The sequence below is a fragment of the Schistocerca gregaria genome, chromosome 7 (assembly GCF_023897955.1).
Source record: "Schistocerca gregaria isolate iqSchGreg1 chromosome 7, iqSchGreg1.2, whole genome shotgun sequence".
Classification (NCBI taxonomy): domain Eukaryota; kingdom Metazoa; phylum Arthropoda; class Insecta; order Orthoptera; family Acrididae; genus Schistocerca; species Schistocerca gregaria.
Window position 1 is genome coordinate 27,954,817 of NC_064926.1, and position 13,675 is coordinate 27,968,491.

A 13,675-nucleotide genomic window follows, 5' to 3' on the forward strand; every position below is an offset into this window, starting at 1 on the left:
CTGAGATGGTTTAGCATTAAAAATGCTTCCAAAACAGTGTTAATCAGATTGAGGCAAAATTATTACAAAATCGTTGAGAAAACGAGATTACGTCGTAAGTAAGGAAATCTGAAGTGGTGCACCTTTGGCTGTAGATGTATTCGCTTTCAGGACAGTTGACTACTTCAGGTACTGTGGGAGTCTTTTTAGTAACAGCAATAGAATGGATACAGAGACAAATGCCCATCCACCAACAGCGAACAAAGTACTATTTCATTTTATCAACATCTTAATCAAAACATCACTTAGTACTAACTTCAAAATTCATATGTATCATTCGCCTAACATAGTGGTAATCTTATACACATGTGAAGAATCAAGATTTAGAAAGAAAGATGAATAAAAACTATTAACATTGCACCTGTATGTGAAGAAAATAACATGGAATGGAGACTAATGAAAACACCATAACATCATCGAAGTGTTAAAGAAGAGAAGGTTGAACTGGGCTGGCTGGCCATATAGCAAGAATCGTGAATAGGCTTTGTAGAATAGATTTCTGCAGGACAATAGATGGAACGAGAGGAAGAGGGAGATCCAGAATGAAGTGTCTTGATAACATCTGGGGGGGGGGGGGGAGGGGGAGGAAGGGCACAGCTGCGATGAAAATTAACACCAAATGGGCGATCAGTGCACTTGCCAAAAAAGAATGGAAGGGGCTCGCAGAGCAGGAGTGCGGTCAATACGACCACTGCCAAGTCTGTGGAAGACGACGATGGCACAGGGTACCCTGGAGTTGTAACACAACTCACGCACCTTATATTAATTAGCGTAAACGAGGTTTAAACATCAGAAACGCGTCGTGGAAATCAATAAATAGTGACAGTGTCTCATTCGATAAAACCATATCTCATTTTCAGATATCCTCATTGTTAGCCATTCAACAACCTTGTGTTTCTTCAGCTCAGGAATCAACAAGTTCGCCTTCAGTGAGATATAAGCAAAATATAATTGCCTCTCTCCTGCTATGATCTTCTTTGGTGGCAGTTGCTATATTGTCCTCTTCCTCTACTTTGATCTCTTCGAGGCAGCATTTGGAAGAAACTGATTCTTTGTCTCCCGTTGGACAGTTAACGCATTTTATATCAATTCTTTATGGCAGTTATCCTACACACAACGTATCAATTTTTCGATATTTCTCGGATAAATATTTGACATGATCGACATTGTGTTAGATTTTGGAAAACCTGTTTAGCTGTGTGACGTCAGATGTGCTGCTGATTTTAGACGCCAGCTTCTAACCTGTACCCCAGGGCTGCATACCCCATAGGGGCGCACGAGGTATAAAGAATTTCCAGGCGAAGTGTATAGAGTGCCGGAGCGCATTGGAATTAAATATGTTTATTTCATAATGTGTATTTCGGGTGGATAAAAACACGAGTATGCCTGTCCGAAACCGGAAATATAAAATTTTGATTAACTCTGAAAAGAGGCTTACGCCTCTTTCTCTTCTTTTATTAGGCTAACGTTCTATCTGGCACAGCAGCAACTGAATCACAAGTGCTGTTTCCAGAAACTGACTATTCCATGACCCACTTTGACTAACAGATATCTGTGACAACTCTTTACGATGTTTGTGCGCTTTATCCATACCTTTTTTTTTATCCGTGAATAACGTTTCAGAGTTTAGCTGACAATTTCTGCGTATGAAAGGCTCTGGGTAATTTTCATGTTAATAATTTTCAAATGTGAGGCTGGGTGAGCGTTGGTGGGTATCTTACTCACTAACCTAACTCAAACTTCACTGCATAGAGGATTCCTGGAAAATACTGTCAACATGTTCTCTCGGCGGACTCTGCTATTAGGAATATTAGTCGAACTGTGACCACCTACTTTTTATACGACTGTATTTAAGGCACGATGCGTTATCAGCTTTTAGCCATCTGTACTTGTAATACATTACACCTCCAGAAGTACGAATATAGCGTTTTTATCGACAGTGTTTTGAAAGCTACATCTCCCTTTTATTCCCTAGCATAAGCTCCTCATTTTCGTGGACACGTGGCTGAATGATCCGCTGCATCTGTCCATCAGTTAAGTCAGAAAAGTTTGGTCTGTGCATATAAATGTGAATAAAAGGAATTGAGCTGCGTATATAAATGGAAAAAAGGTAAATAAACAAGTTACAGATTAAAATTCAGCTGCAGCGTCCAAATTGGAGTCGATAAAAATATTGCCTTGACTAAAATATAAAATTACTACGCCAACTGAAGGTAGATGAAACGCGCCTTGGCACAAATAAATACACACATAAAGTAACTAGATGCTGTATTTCTTCACACACACAAACACACACACACAGTGAATACATCTGACTTCTTTTCGTACTAAGTGGATAATATAAGAAAATAAGAATATGAGATCTTCCAGAACCTAGAGACTTATATTCAGTGAAACATGATGAACTATTGGAAGTGCATAACAAGAGAGTTCTTGGTTGGACACTAAGAGGGTGCAAGCGCTATGAATACCCAGCCAGCATCAATGAATGCATCGTAGCTGCAGCTCACTGCGTAAGCTGCGTAGTCTCATCACAAAGTGGGCACGAACATATTACCGCAACACGACTTTGCTACTAACACACTGAATTTATACAAAGTCGGTGATACAGTGATGTAGAATTGCAGTGGAATGGTCTAGGTGAGTGTCTCTCTGCAATTTTGTGGGCTCAAAGACAGCACAAAACTGCGAGAGGATGTAGCTTATATAGCCAATTTTACTGGGAAGAGAGGGGTAGGTTGTAGCGAAACCTGTTGGCTGGGTAACCTGTTAAGGTGCCATAGAAAGAACATGCGAGAGAAGTGTCTCTTTTCACGGCAGCGTGTATGCAGGCCAAATTTGAACGCAGTGGTTCTGAATCTTAGTGATCTACACCATCTTATGAGTTCCTTAATTTAGCTGTTCAGAAAATATTAAAAATTATCCACCCCTACCATCTGATGGTCCTTTACGTAGACAACACACCTGTGGGTCCATATGGCTAAGGATAACTGATATTAATGTATAAATTTGATGCTTAAGTTTATCAGCTTCTCAGTTAACAATGGGCTCATGCCCATTCCCCAGCCTGTTGAATTTTGAAGTACAGGAATTTGTTCATATATTCAAACGACAACTATACGTTCTCCAGGATATTTCAAGTTTTTGGTCGTTTATGAAAATTCGTTCTCGTCGCCCGATTTGCCTCGAAACTAATCGACTCATCTGCATGAAAAATGACAATTTCAGAGTGCTGAACCCACGGTAAAAATTATGGTCAGTGACCATATATATGTCCATGCTTAGTTTCATTTTAATGGAAATTAAGTATACTGTATTAGTCTCTGATTTGAAACATGATTATTAAGCAATTAGACATTCTTTCTTTGTATGAGATTGGACTGCATGGCTGCTTCTGGTTCTTCAAGTTTACGTAACACATTGCTGAAAACTCTCAGGTTTACAATGAACCGTTCATTGCGCCACAGGTATAAAAAATTCTTAAACAGAAAAATATGATGCCTTGGTTTGTTTCGAATGAGAGCTACTATAATCTGAAATTTTACTGGTAATGGGCTAGAATGTTTACGTCACCAATACCCCCGTGAAAGCCTGGCACTGTCGGCTCCCATTGCGTTTCCTCTTCTGTTGCGCCAGCACTTTGTCTACCAGTTCCTAAGCAGGAAACTACTCTAGATTTTTTTTTTTTTTTTAGAAACAGCTGGACAAGGTGCCTAATCAAAACTACATATTTTTGACATAGTTAGAGACACTACGATACTATACGTGAAATTTACGGGAGACAGAGACTTTGTACTTGATACGAGTTGAATATTGACAAAATGGTTAAAAACGCCGTTTTAGAGATCTTACTCGTATCAAAGAAAATGAAATAAACAACTTTGGGAAGATCTTTTGCCCAGCGAGGTATATTCGTAACCAAGGGTGAAAACCGCTTCAGTGAGATCAGCAATTTTCGTGATTTGTTTCCCATACAGAAATGTTCACGTGTTTTAAAACAATAAACGTAACTCTGGCCATAGCTAAAGAACAGCTTTACATATCCTTGCAGATACCATGGAGGTATATACCACACGTGAATTTCAGAATTTTGACGTTTGTTTTGTAGGAAAAAAGAGACTTCGAAGCTACAGTCCAACGTCATAGAGAGGAAAGTGCAGAAAGAGCAAATCTTTTTCATTTGAAATTTCTGTTTCGTTCAGACTGCATAACTCCAGATAAATAGCATCCTCAGTTTCGTTGTTCGACTTTCTTTTGCTGCGGCCGTCGCCCGCACATTTGACCATAGTCAGATTTGCGCGGCACCGTTTAATTATCGGAATTAACGCAGGAAGCCCCGTTGCGCTCGTGTGGCGACCAGCGACCTACAGCGTTGGCCTATATAGTGTAACGAGTCGATAAATTGAGCCACCTGCCGGGAGGCGGTGTTGTTGGTGGTGGTGGTTGGTGGTGGCAGCGGCGGCGGCGGCCAAGCGGGCACAGCCGAGCCTCCACCGGCCGACGCGAGCACGACCCCACAGCGCCGCGCCGGGCTCGTGGGCGTCGCGGTCGATCAATAAGCGTCGGGGGCGGTGCAGCCGCGCGATCGGTGCCGCTCGGGCGCTCTCGGTACTGCTCGGCCCGCTCCGCTGGCGCTCGGGCTGACCCGACGGCCCGGCGGCGCGCGCTCTCCCCGGGCACGCCAGTGAGGTGCCAGCCCTCGGCGCGAGCGCAGCGTGCAGGTGCGCGCAGGCCAGGGCCGCGAGTCGCTAGCTGGGCGCCCGCCCGCCCGCCCGCGACGCGACGCGAACCGACGCCGGCGGCTAAGCCTGTAGCCGGTCCTGCGCAAACTCGGCCCACTGAACTGTAATGTCAGATACACTTTCTCTCTCTCTGTTCCCGTGCCGTAGAGCGGCCCCAGTCACGCATTTTGTTTCGTACTCTCCCCCTTTCCCTCTTCTTGCGTGTTAACTGACTGCGGTGTTACATATTCGACGTTGTTGTTGCAGCCTTTTTTTGGATATTCTCCCTGGCTCTATCGAAACGGGCCATTTCGCTTACCTCGAGTACTTCGGGCGGAATGACAAAGAATGATATTATTTTTGTGTGATTTATTCATCAGTCAATTAAAAGGTTAGTTGCTTTCTGCCGCTATTTGCATGCATCTCAGCTAGAATTGCGCTGCTTCCAAAATTAATTTTCTCCCTGAATGTCTTCTTAAACTCTTCACTTCAAGTTCATGTATCTCCGTATTAGCAGCTTTAGACTTAACGTATACTTCATTTATTCATGTACTGCACTATTATTTTCCAATTCTCTTCATGCATACCCAAGCTATTATTATCTGCCGTTTGATGTTTATTATAAAGAAGACAATTATTACGAGCAAAATAGGTCAATACTTCAAACTTCAAAAAATTGTGCACTCAAATGTGCAGCTACTGTAATATTCCTCTGATCAGTCGTTCATCACATTCGAGCGGCTGAAGTGGTATTTCGGTACCTAGAAGAAATCTAGTGTAACAGCCCCCTTTCAAGAACAAGCCAATACTCATCAAATTGTTCTACGGTAATACAGACCTCCAAAGCCTGCATGTGATTACCAATTCAAATCTTTACATGCTTTTCGGACCTCACACGAGAGCTCCATCTTCTGTGCTTTGTGCTTTTAGAAGATTAACATGAACATACCGATTATTTTAATTGATTTTGCATACTTACTCTAGCATCGGGCGATTATATACGTATACCATTAGTGATGAGTATACAATTTACATTTCTTTATAATCCAATTTTACACATTTGTTTTTGTTATTTCTGTAGAGCACTTTTCCTATTTTAACCAATATTTTGTTGTAGTATAGATTAGTGTTATTTACAACATGACCCCTAGACCTGTATTTTACTAATACTGTACAACAAAAATTCGTAGCCACTCACATCCTTCAGAGAAATAAACAACATAATGCAATATTTCTGTCTTACTTTTAGAAGATTTACATTTTGTTGGTTTTGATCACGTAGTGTTTATATATGTCGAATCAATAAATGCGAATGTGTGCCTATAATCACATTACAATTACCAAATGTATTCCACTAGCCACAGTAGCAGAAAAAGAATAAATTTGGAGCCTGACGAATGTATTTCACCAATCGAGATACACGAATCGAAACCGATGATACAGCTCCCTGTTTCTAAATCAGTCTGTCGGATTGTCGCATTTCAAAACTGAATAAAAGAAGAAATTAGAAATATCACATTTTGTGATGCTTGTTGCTTTATATTTTACATAAATCCCCAGCTGTTATCAAATATGTCAGCGCCTTTTCGCGTACCCTTCCACATCGCATCTACTGTCACTTTCTCTGTGTTAAGTTGTTCCATTACCTCTCATTATTGTGAGGCATGGGACCCATCCAAAAGAGCGTAGGAAGATTTCGTTGAACACCTAACAGGAGTATTCCGCTTGTTACTGCAAATCGCAGACATTGTTTTATTCTTATGAACAGCCGTCGGGTGATCAGCGAAAACACATTTTGGGTAAGAGAAGGAACTCAGTCAAAAAGGTTGTACTCATTAACTCACTGTTGTGAAATGGAAAGTTAATAACTACGGTATTACTACCAAATATCGTGCGAACCTTGCACCGTTGCGGCTGCTCGTATGTTAAGGAAACAGATTTTCAAACTAAAAATGTGAATGTAGTATGTTTAAGATTACATTCAGTCCCGTGCAATTTCTCGCACTGCGCTGTGTTGCCCCTGATCAGTATCAATAATTAATGACTGAGGTAAAACTCTACACAAAGACTGTACGATATTGAAGAATACAAATCAGCCAATCAAGACAGATAGAGCGTAATAGGTGAAATAAAAGTTCGAAAAGTGCAGTGTTGGTGTAGGTCAGAACACCTAACGTCTCCGATGATAGGACATGCACATGGGACGGATCCCAATGCGTTATATCTCGTTACGCAATGTTATATTTCATACAATAGCGGTTTATCGTATGATTCTTATAAAGATATTTGTGATAAATCAAACAAATCAATCTTTCGCTAAATCTGGAATTGTTCGATAGGGGTGATCCCCAAATCCAGGCTCTTACATATATACCGTTGTTAGACAGTCTAGAACGTTTTTCCCCTTCATAGCATTAAATCAACATCTCCAAAAGTACTGGCTGTTGTTTGGAAAGAAATTCACTTCACATATTAAGTTCACAATATAATAACCAAACCGACCTGGGTATACCGCTACCGTGTTCTTCGCTTTGTAACTATTACGTTTGTTGATTTTTAGCTTTGCGTATAATTTGTGATTTACCTTTTACATTATTTGGACAACTTTCTTGGTTGTCTTCTTCAGGTGTCCAGTGCAGAATGTTGCCCGCTGTCTAGATTCCCACCAAACATTAAACAAGACCAGTATGCACATCGCCCTAGTCATTGCTGTCTAAGATTAAACTGCTGTTCAAGAAGTTTAAGTACATCCAAAAGGCAATGCCAACCCATGGAAAATTGTATAAGAGAGGAAAATGTCTTAAGACCACACAATTCCCCAAAAACGGTCTTAACAAGCACTTAAAGAAAAGTTATGAAATAGGAAAGTGTCGTAGGCCCATACCCTTCACCAAAAATAGTCTTAATGACACTTAACCATGAGCAGAAAGAAGCAGGCAGAGCACTGTTATGTTTACTGCCGTGGTTCTAGAAAATTGAGAGCTGAATGGTGCGCTAAATTTTAACTGAAGCGATCACTCTAATCTCTAATGCCAATATTAATACACTGCCCCTGAGAGTCGTTGCGTATTTCATTTAATCCCAACACGTCAGGCATTCGACGTCAGCTGATTTAACTGTAATAAATATTTAAAAAAGACCGTCACCTGTAAGTATATCTCCAGATTGTTTTATAGGCTACAAGTTTCAGCGATACAATACGCCATTATCAGGTCCTCTTATTCTAGACAGCGGCTGAATTTTTCAATGAGAAAATGTATGTACGTTAGATACGAAAAATAACCGATCTTAGCACCAACTTATGTACGAACGACGCACGATTTCAGCACAGGTCAACAGTTAGAGCATTGTGTGTTATGTTTTAGCTTTTGACGTGTGCTATAGTCACGCGTACATACGCTGTTACGATGAACCGTTATTTTTATATGCAACGTGCATACACGTTTTCACTGAAAAATACAGCAACTATCTAGAATTGGCTGTTTTTATATTTATTACATACATACCAACTGCTGTCCAGTCATCCATCATAGCATAAATGGAGAGATCTAAGTTGGGCTTACTTAATTGGTTGCTTGAGTCGGCTGTAACGAATGTATCTTTGACAGCTTTTTTTTGTTTCTTTTTTTTCAACAGGCTGTGAGCACGGTTGGTCCATTTTTGCACTGATTTAATAATCATACAACTATATCTCATATTGATACTATTGTTTACAGCATGTATTCACAACATTTTCAGCCGACGATCACATTCCTTTCCACATACATACTACCACATTTTAATCGAACAGTTCTTAACGTTCTATTCCTTATATTCAGCTCGTCATAGAGCGTTTTTCTTTTAGACTTGACCGACATTTGTCCCCAATTTCGACAGCAGTTTGAAGACCGTGTCATCGACTACAGACAGAGGACTTGGAATGCTGTCAAATCTGGAAGCTCCTGCATCCCAACCTCAACAACTAATGAATCAATATATCTTTTGCTTGTTTTCGTCACTGGCAGACGAGCACAGTGAGACAGCGTTTGAAAACGCCGAGAAACAATAGCTCCTGCGGCGTATGTGGTGACCAGTTCACAGTTCGGTTGGTCTCGAACAACGAGCGTAGCAATGTGCGCTCTGCACCTGAAGAAGACAACTAGGGGAGACTTCGAAATACCGTAACACATAAAATGAAGACGGCACTGCACACACTGAATGTTGAAAATCATAAAATTTTCTGATAAATCTCGACAAATTAAGGTATTAGTATTGCTTCAAAAAGTCTTTACTTCCTGGTATTTCAGTTTTTCATCAAGTGGTTGCTTGTATAAGTAGAGCTGATGAGGAGAAGATGGGTAGAAATACTTTAAATTTAAATTGGTTTCTAATATATACAAAAAACTTTCCTTCTTCCACCGTTTTTCACTTTTTTCACTGTTGAAGTGATGGCTGTTCTTGAACCTTCAGAGGTACATAGTAGTTAGAAGGGAGTAGACTTACTGTTTTATATTGTGCGTAATCAAATTCAAATTTGAGCGCTATTTCTATTTTTCTGCGCTTGATACCACGGTTACCAGGCAAGACAGACGGTAATTTTCTTCTTCCGTTCGCAACTAATGAAAGTGACTAGGCAGCAGAGATACTCTTTTCTGAAGCAAACGCCTAATCGATTAAACAAGATTTAAAAATAATAAAGAAAACATTGCACTGAACTCATGAAAGCAAACGAATTTCTTTATCTCATATATTATAGATTTTGAAAGATTAAATTGCAACTCGAAGTAAAGAAGTTAGATCGTCTATCGTCCGACACCATTGAAACGCCCTGTTATTCCCGCAGGACAGGACAGGTAGTTGGAATTGTGGAAAGGGGCCAAAATGAGTGGCTGTTAGTTACACTCGAACACACATAACTTTATTTATTTGACATAACATTACAGTACAAATTCTTGAACTTCGTTATCCGCTGAATACGCCACACTATCTTATGCCTTTAGGGCACAACCTCTTTAATTCTTTTTTCTAAAAAAAGAAGCTAAAAGCCATTAACTCAAATTCAGGCACCAAAAAGAATATTTAGAAGACAGAAGGCCTCACTTTAAGTAAGTTCTATAATTTGGCTGAAGGCCAAAAAATCTAACACTTGAAAAGCAACAACTTTAATTTAAAAACGGCTGAAGGCCGATGATTTAAGACTCTAGGCAAAATTAAATTTAAAAAAAAGCAAGGCAGAACGCCTTATCTTCAATTAGTCTGAAAGCCCCGAACAGTCTGATGCTCAAAAGACAAAGATTCTTTATTTAAAAACGGCTGTCGTTTGACAAGCAAAGAATTTTAATTTTAAAGTAGCTGGAGAGCCATGACTTAAAACACCACCAAAACAGAAAATAAGAGGCAGTGCAGCTAAAGGCGCTCAGAGGTTTCAGGGGATCGGCCAGCACTTGAAATACTAACGTTCACTGTCTGAGACAGACAGTCGGCCCAACCATTCTCGATCCGGCGACAACCCAACCAAAAGATAGGCAACGGATCCACCGACAATGTAACGTGCGCTCCACTCGCCCATCACACAAATGGGAGTTTAATGTAAACGCGATCAAGTTGTCGAACTACACACTGTGCTGGACAGCGACAACACGGTGAGGAAAGGACACTCTTTAAATTTACGTCGGGGCCAAGGCAGGTAACCGGGACGTTAACGTCCACAAGGCAGAAAATTCCGCTGGTGCACTTCAATTGCAAATAACCAAATACAGACTCCACCAGACGGTGACTAAACCTTCACCAACTCGGAACACACATGTTGTTGCTTGTGAGAATGTATCAACAGTCAACAAGGAGAACCAAACGGCACAATTTGAACAGTCTTGACGTCCTGGTGAATTAAAACCAAGCTCAACTTTCGTGCCAAGGGTCGGTGGGCCACGGACTTCATAGCAAAGGGAGCAGCCCCACACACTCCGATACTGCGTACAGACCGCCAGCGGGCCCGGCCAAACTACGCCCCGCGGATATTACCTCGCTATTCCACGCCAACCGACCGACTCCATACATCAGCACTAAAATAACTGAGCAGTCAACATCACAAGCTACACACAGTTTCACGAACACTTTCACCAAGGATTAGACAATACTAACGGCAGCGACTGTGCAATGACAAGGACGAATCACGAGTCGGCACACGCAGGCAACCAATAAGCGATCGCCGACAAGACGACCGACCGACGACCAACCAACCGCACGCAAGTGACATGTATCGGCAACCGCCGGGTGAGTCATGGCTGTCCGGACCTCACTGCAGGCGCCCCGACTGAACTTCTACCAGGTCGGAACTGCACTGCTAGCGCCTCCCAACTCATTGGAAGATTCGAACTGCCTCCCAACACACGACAACCGGGAAGTAATAGCAGTCAGCAATGATAACACAGCAGGGCTTGTATCGATAAGCGCCGCTGCTGTCGCTCACGGTCCGGCAAAGCGGCAACTCAGAGACGCCAGTGATTGAAATTAACATAACGAGGTGGTAGTACAGTGAAAAACAGGATGTCAAATGAGATACGGCACGAAACGATCCACGCACTGCTCAACCATGCAAAAAATTATCCTTGAGTTCCCAGTTTTGATGTTCATGTCCAGAACACGCCAAAGTGTTCAAAAACGGTTCGAATGGCTCTGAGCACTATGGGACTTAACTTCTGAGGTCGTCAGTCCCCTAGAACTTAGAACTACTTAAACCTAACTAACCTAAGGACATCACGCACATCCATGACCGAGGCAAGATTCGAATCTGCGACCGTAGCGGTCGCGCGGTTCCAGACTGTAGTGCCTAGAACCGCTCGGCCCCACCGGCCGGCCGTGCCAAATAGGTCAAAAAGCTTGTACGTGGGTGAGTAAGCAGTGTTTCTTTGACTATCAGGAAACAATCCTCGAAGGCGAACGCAACACTTCCTAACGAGCTACATTTGGTTAATATGATTGTAGGGGATTGAATCTTGTACGATGGGGAAGCTGGAAAAAGAAATTAGTGAAAGCTTTCGAGATGTGGAGTTGGAGTTGAAAGTCGAGGATGCGTGATGGGTATCGCTAGAAAGGCGGGAATCCTACTCAGAGCAGTCACTGCCAGGACGGACAACATGGGTACCCATCGAATCTGCCATTCGTACTAGCTGATTACTGTGATCGGTAGAATGATGGAGTGAAAAAAAAACGAGAGGACGATCGTGACAGAAATCTTCTGTATCCCACAGGACACACAGGCAACACGTGGTACCGCTGGGTCCTGTGGGTTGCCTGCGGTGCAGGCGTTAATCGGCGAGACTACGTACGGATAAAGCCAGAGTTCCAGTGTGGCATACGAAGGCGACATCTTTGCAATCCTGCTGATCCCTGTCTGCCACATGGGAGAAAACAGAGCGACACACGGTGTCATCCCTCCCACAGGGTTGCCTGGCCCGACAAGTAGCGTCCACTCGAGAGTCAATCGGGGGCTCTCTTTCCGTATCCGACGCCAAGCCTTATAGATAAGGCGAGTCCCAGGGACTCCAACCACTCTGCCCCCGGCTTGTCCACCTGTTCACCGATTCACGGTTGGACTTAGAAGAATTCCTTGGAAGTGTCTCCGAACCGGAGAAGGACTTTTATTCAAAGTGCTACTTGCCAAATATTGGACGTGATGACGGATCTTTTCTTAGATTAGAGTTAAGTATTGTAAATAATGGCCCACCGGTTAGCCGTGCGGTCTATCGCACTGCTGTCCAGGCGGGAAGCCGTGCCGGTCCCCGGCACGAATCCGTCCGGTGGATATGTGTCCAGGTCCGGGGTGTCTTTCAGTCTGTGGATGGTTTTCAAGGCGGTTTTCCATCTGCCTCGGTGAATGTGGGCTGGTTCCCCTTATTACGCCTCACACTATGTCGGCTATTGCTGAGCAAATACTGGCTCCACGTACGCGTACACCATAATTACTCTACCAACATTGGAGTTACACTCGTCTGGTGTGCGACGTTCCCGGGGGTTCCACTGGGGGCCAGTAACCTTGGGTTCATGTGGGGAAGAGGTGGGGTGAATGGACTGCTCTAGCCTGTTGTTGGGTTGTGAACCACTTACGGCTATGGCGGGGACGGAGCTTCTCCGTCGTTTCTAGGTCCCGTGTTCCATACAATACAATACAATTCTACATAATTGATTCTGTAATGAACAGTGTTAACTTCAACTCTGAATAGTCACTCCATAGCTATGTCCACTTCGCAGACCTCATAAAACCACTTCTATGCATGTTAAGTGTTGTTGTTTGCTCAGACCTAGGCAACGAAAATGACTCTAGCACTATGGGACTTAACATCTGTGGTCATCAGTCCCCTAGAACTTAGAACTACTCAAACCTAACTAACCTAAGGACATCACACACATCCATGCCCGAGGCAGGATTCGAACCTGCGACCATAGCGGTCGCGCAGATCCAGACTGAAGCGCCTAGAACCGCTCGGCTACAACGGCCTGCCAGACGTAGGCAACGTCCTAGCTAAACTGTACTCTAGAGCACAATACACCAAAATTAAAAGTGGCAGAAGAATTGGGAGCATCAAGAGACAAGTAGGTAGAGAGTATGAGGAAGCACATATACCCCCTGGATGATAAAAACAATAAGATAGATTTGGGTAAATCAGTAATACACGAAGGGCGATGCGCGTTCTACTCGAAGTGTGTGTTGATAACGCCTGTCGCGGCCAGTCACGTAAGTTACGATCGCACTACAGCTGATTTATATAATCAATGATGTAATCATGCCGCGCCGGATTAGCCGACGGTCTGAGGCGTTGCAGTCATGGACTGTGCGGCTGGTACCGGCGGAGGTTCGAGTCCTTCCTCGGGCATGGGTGTGTGTGTTTGTCCTTAGGATAATTTAGGTTAAGTTGTGTGTAAGCTTACGGATTGAT

General features: G+C 42.8%; 1 protein-coding gene across 1 annotated transcript in view; it reads left to right on the top strand.

The window, feature by feature from the left end:
• Positions 1-4,868: 4,868 nt before the first annotated feature.
• The window catches only part of LOC126281764 (protein unc-13 homolog C-like), a 1,053,980-nt gene continuing 1,045,173 nt past the window's right edge, over positions 4,869-13,675 (top strand). Inside the window, exon 1 of the mRNA XM_049980962.1 lies at positions 4,869-5,151. The gene's annotated coding sequence lies outside the window, so the exon portion shown is untranslated. The remainder of the gene's footprint in view (positions 5,152-13,675) is intronic.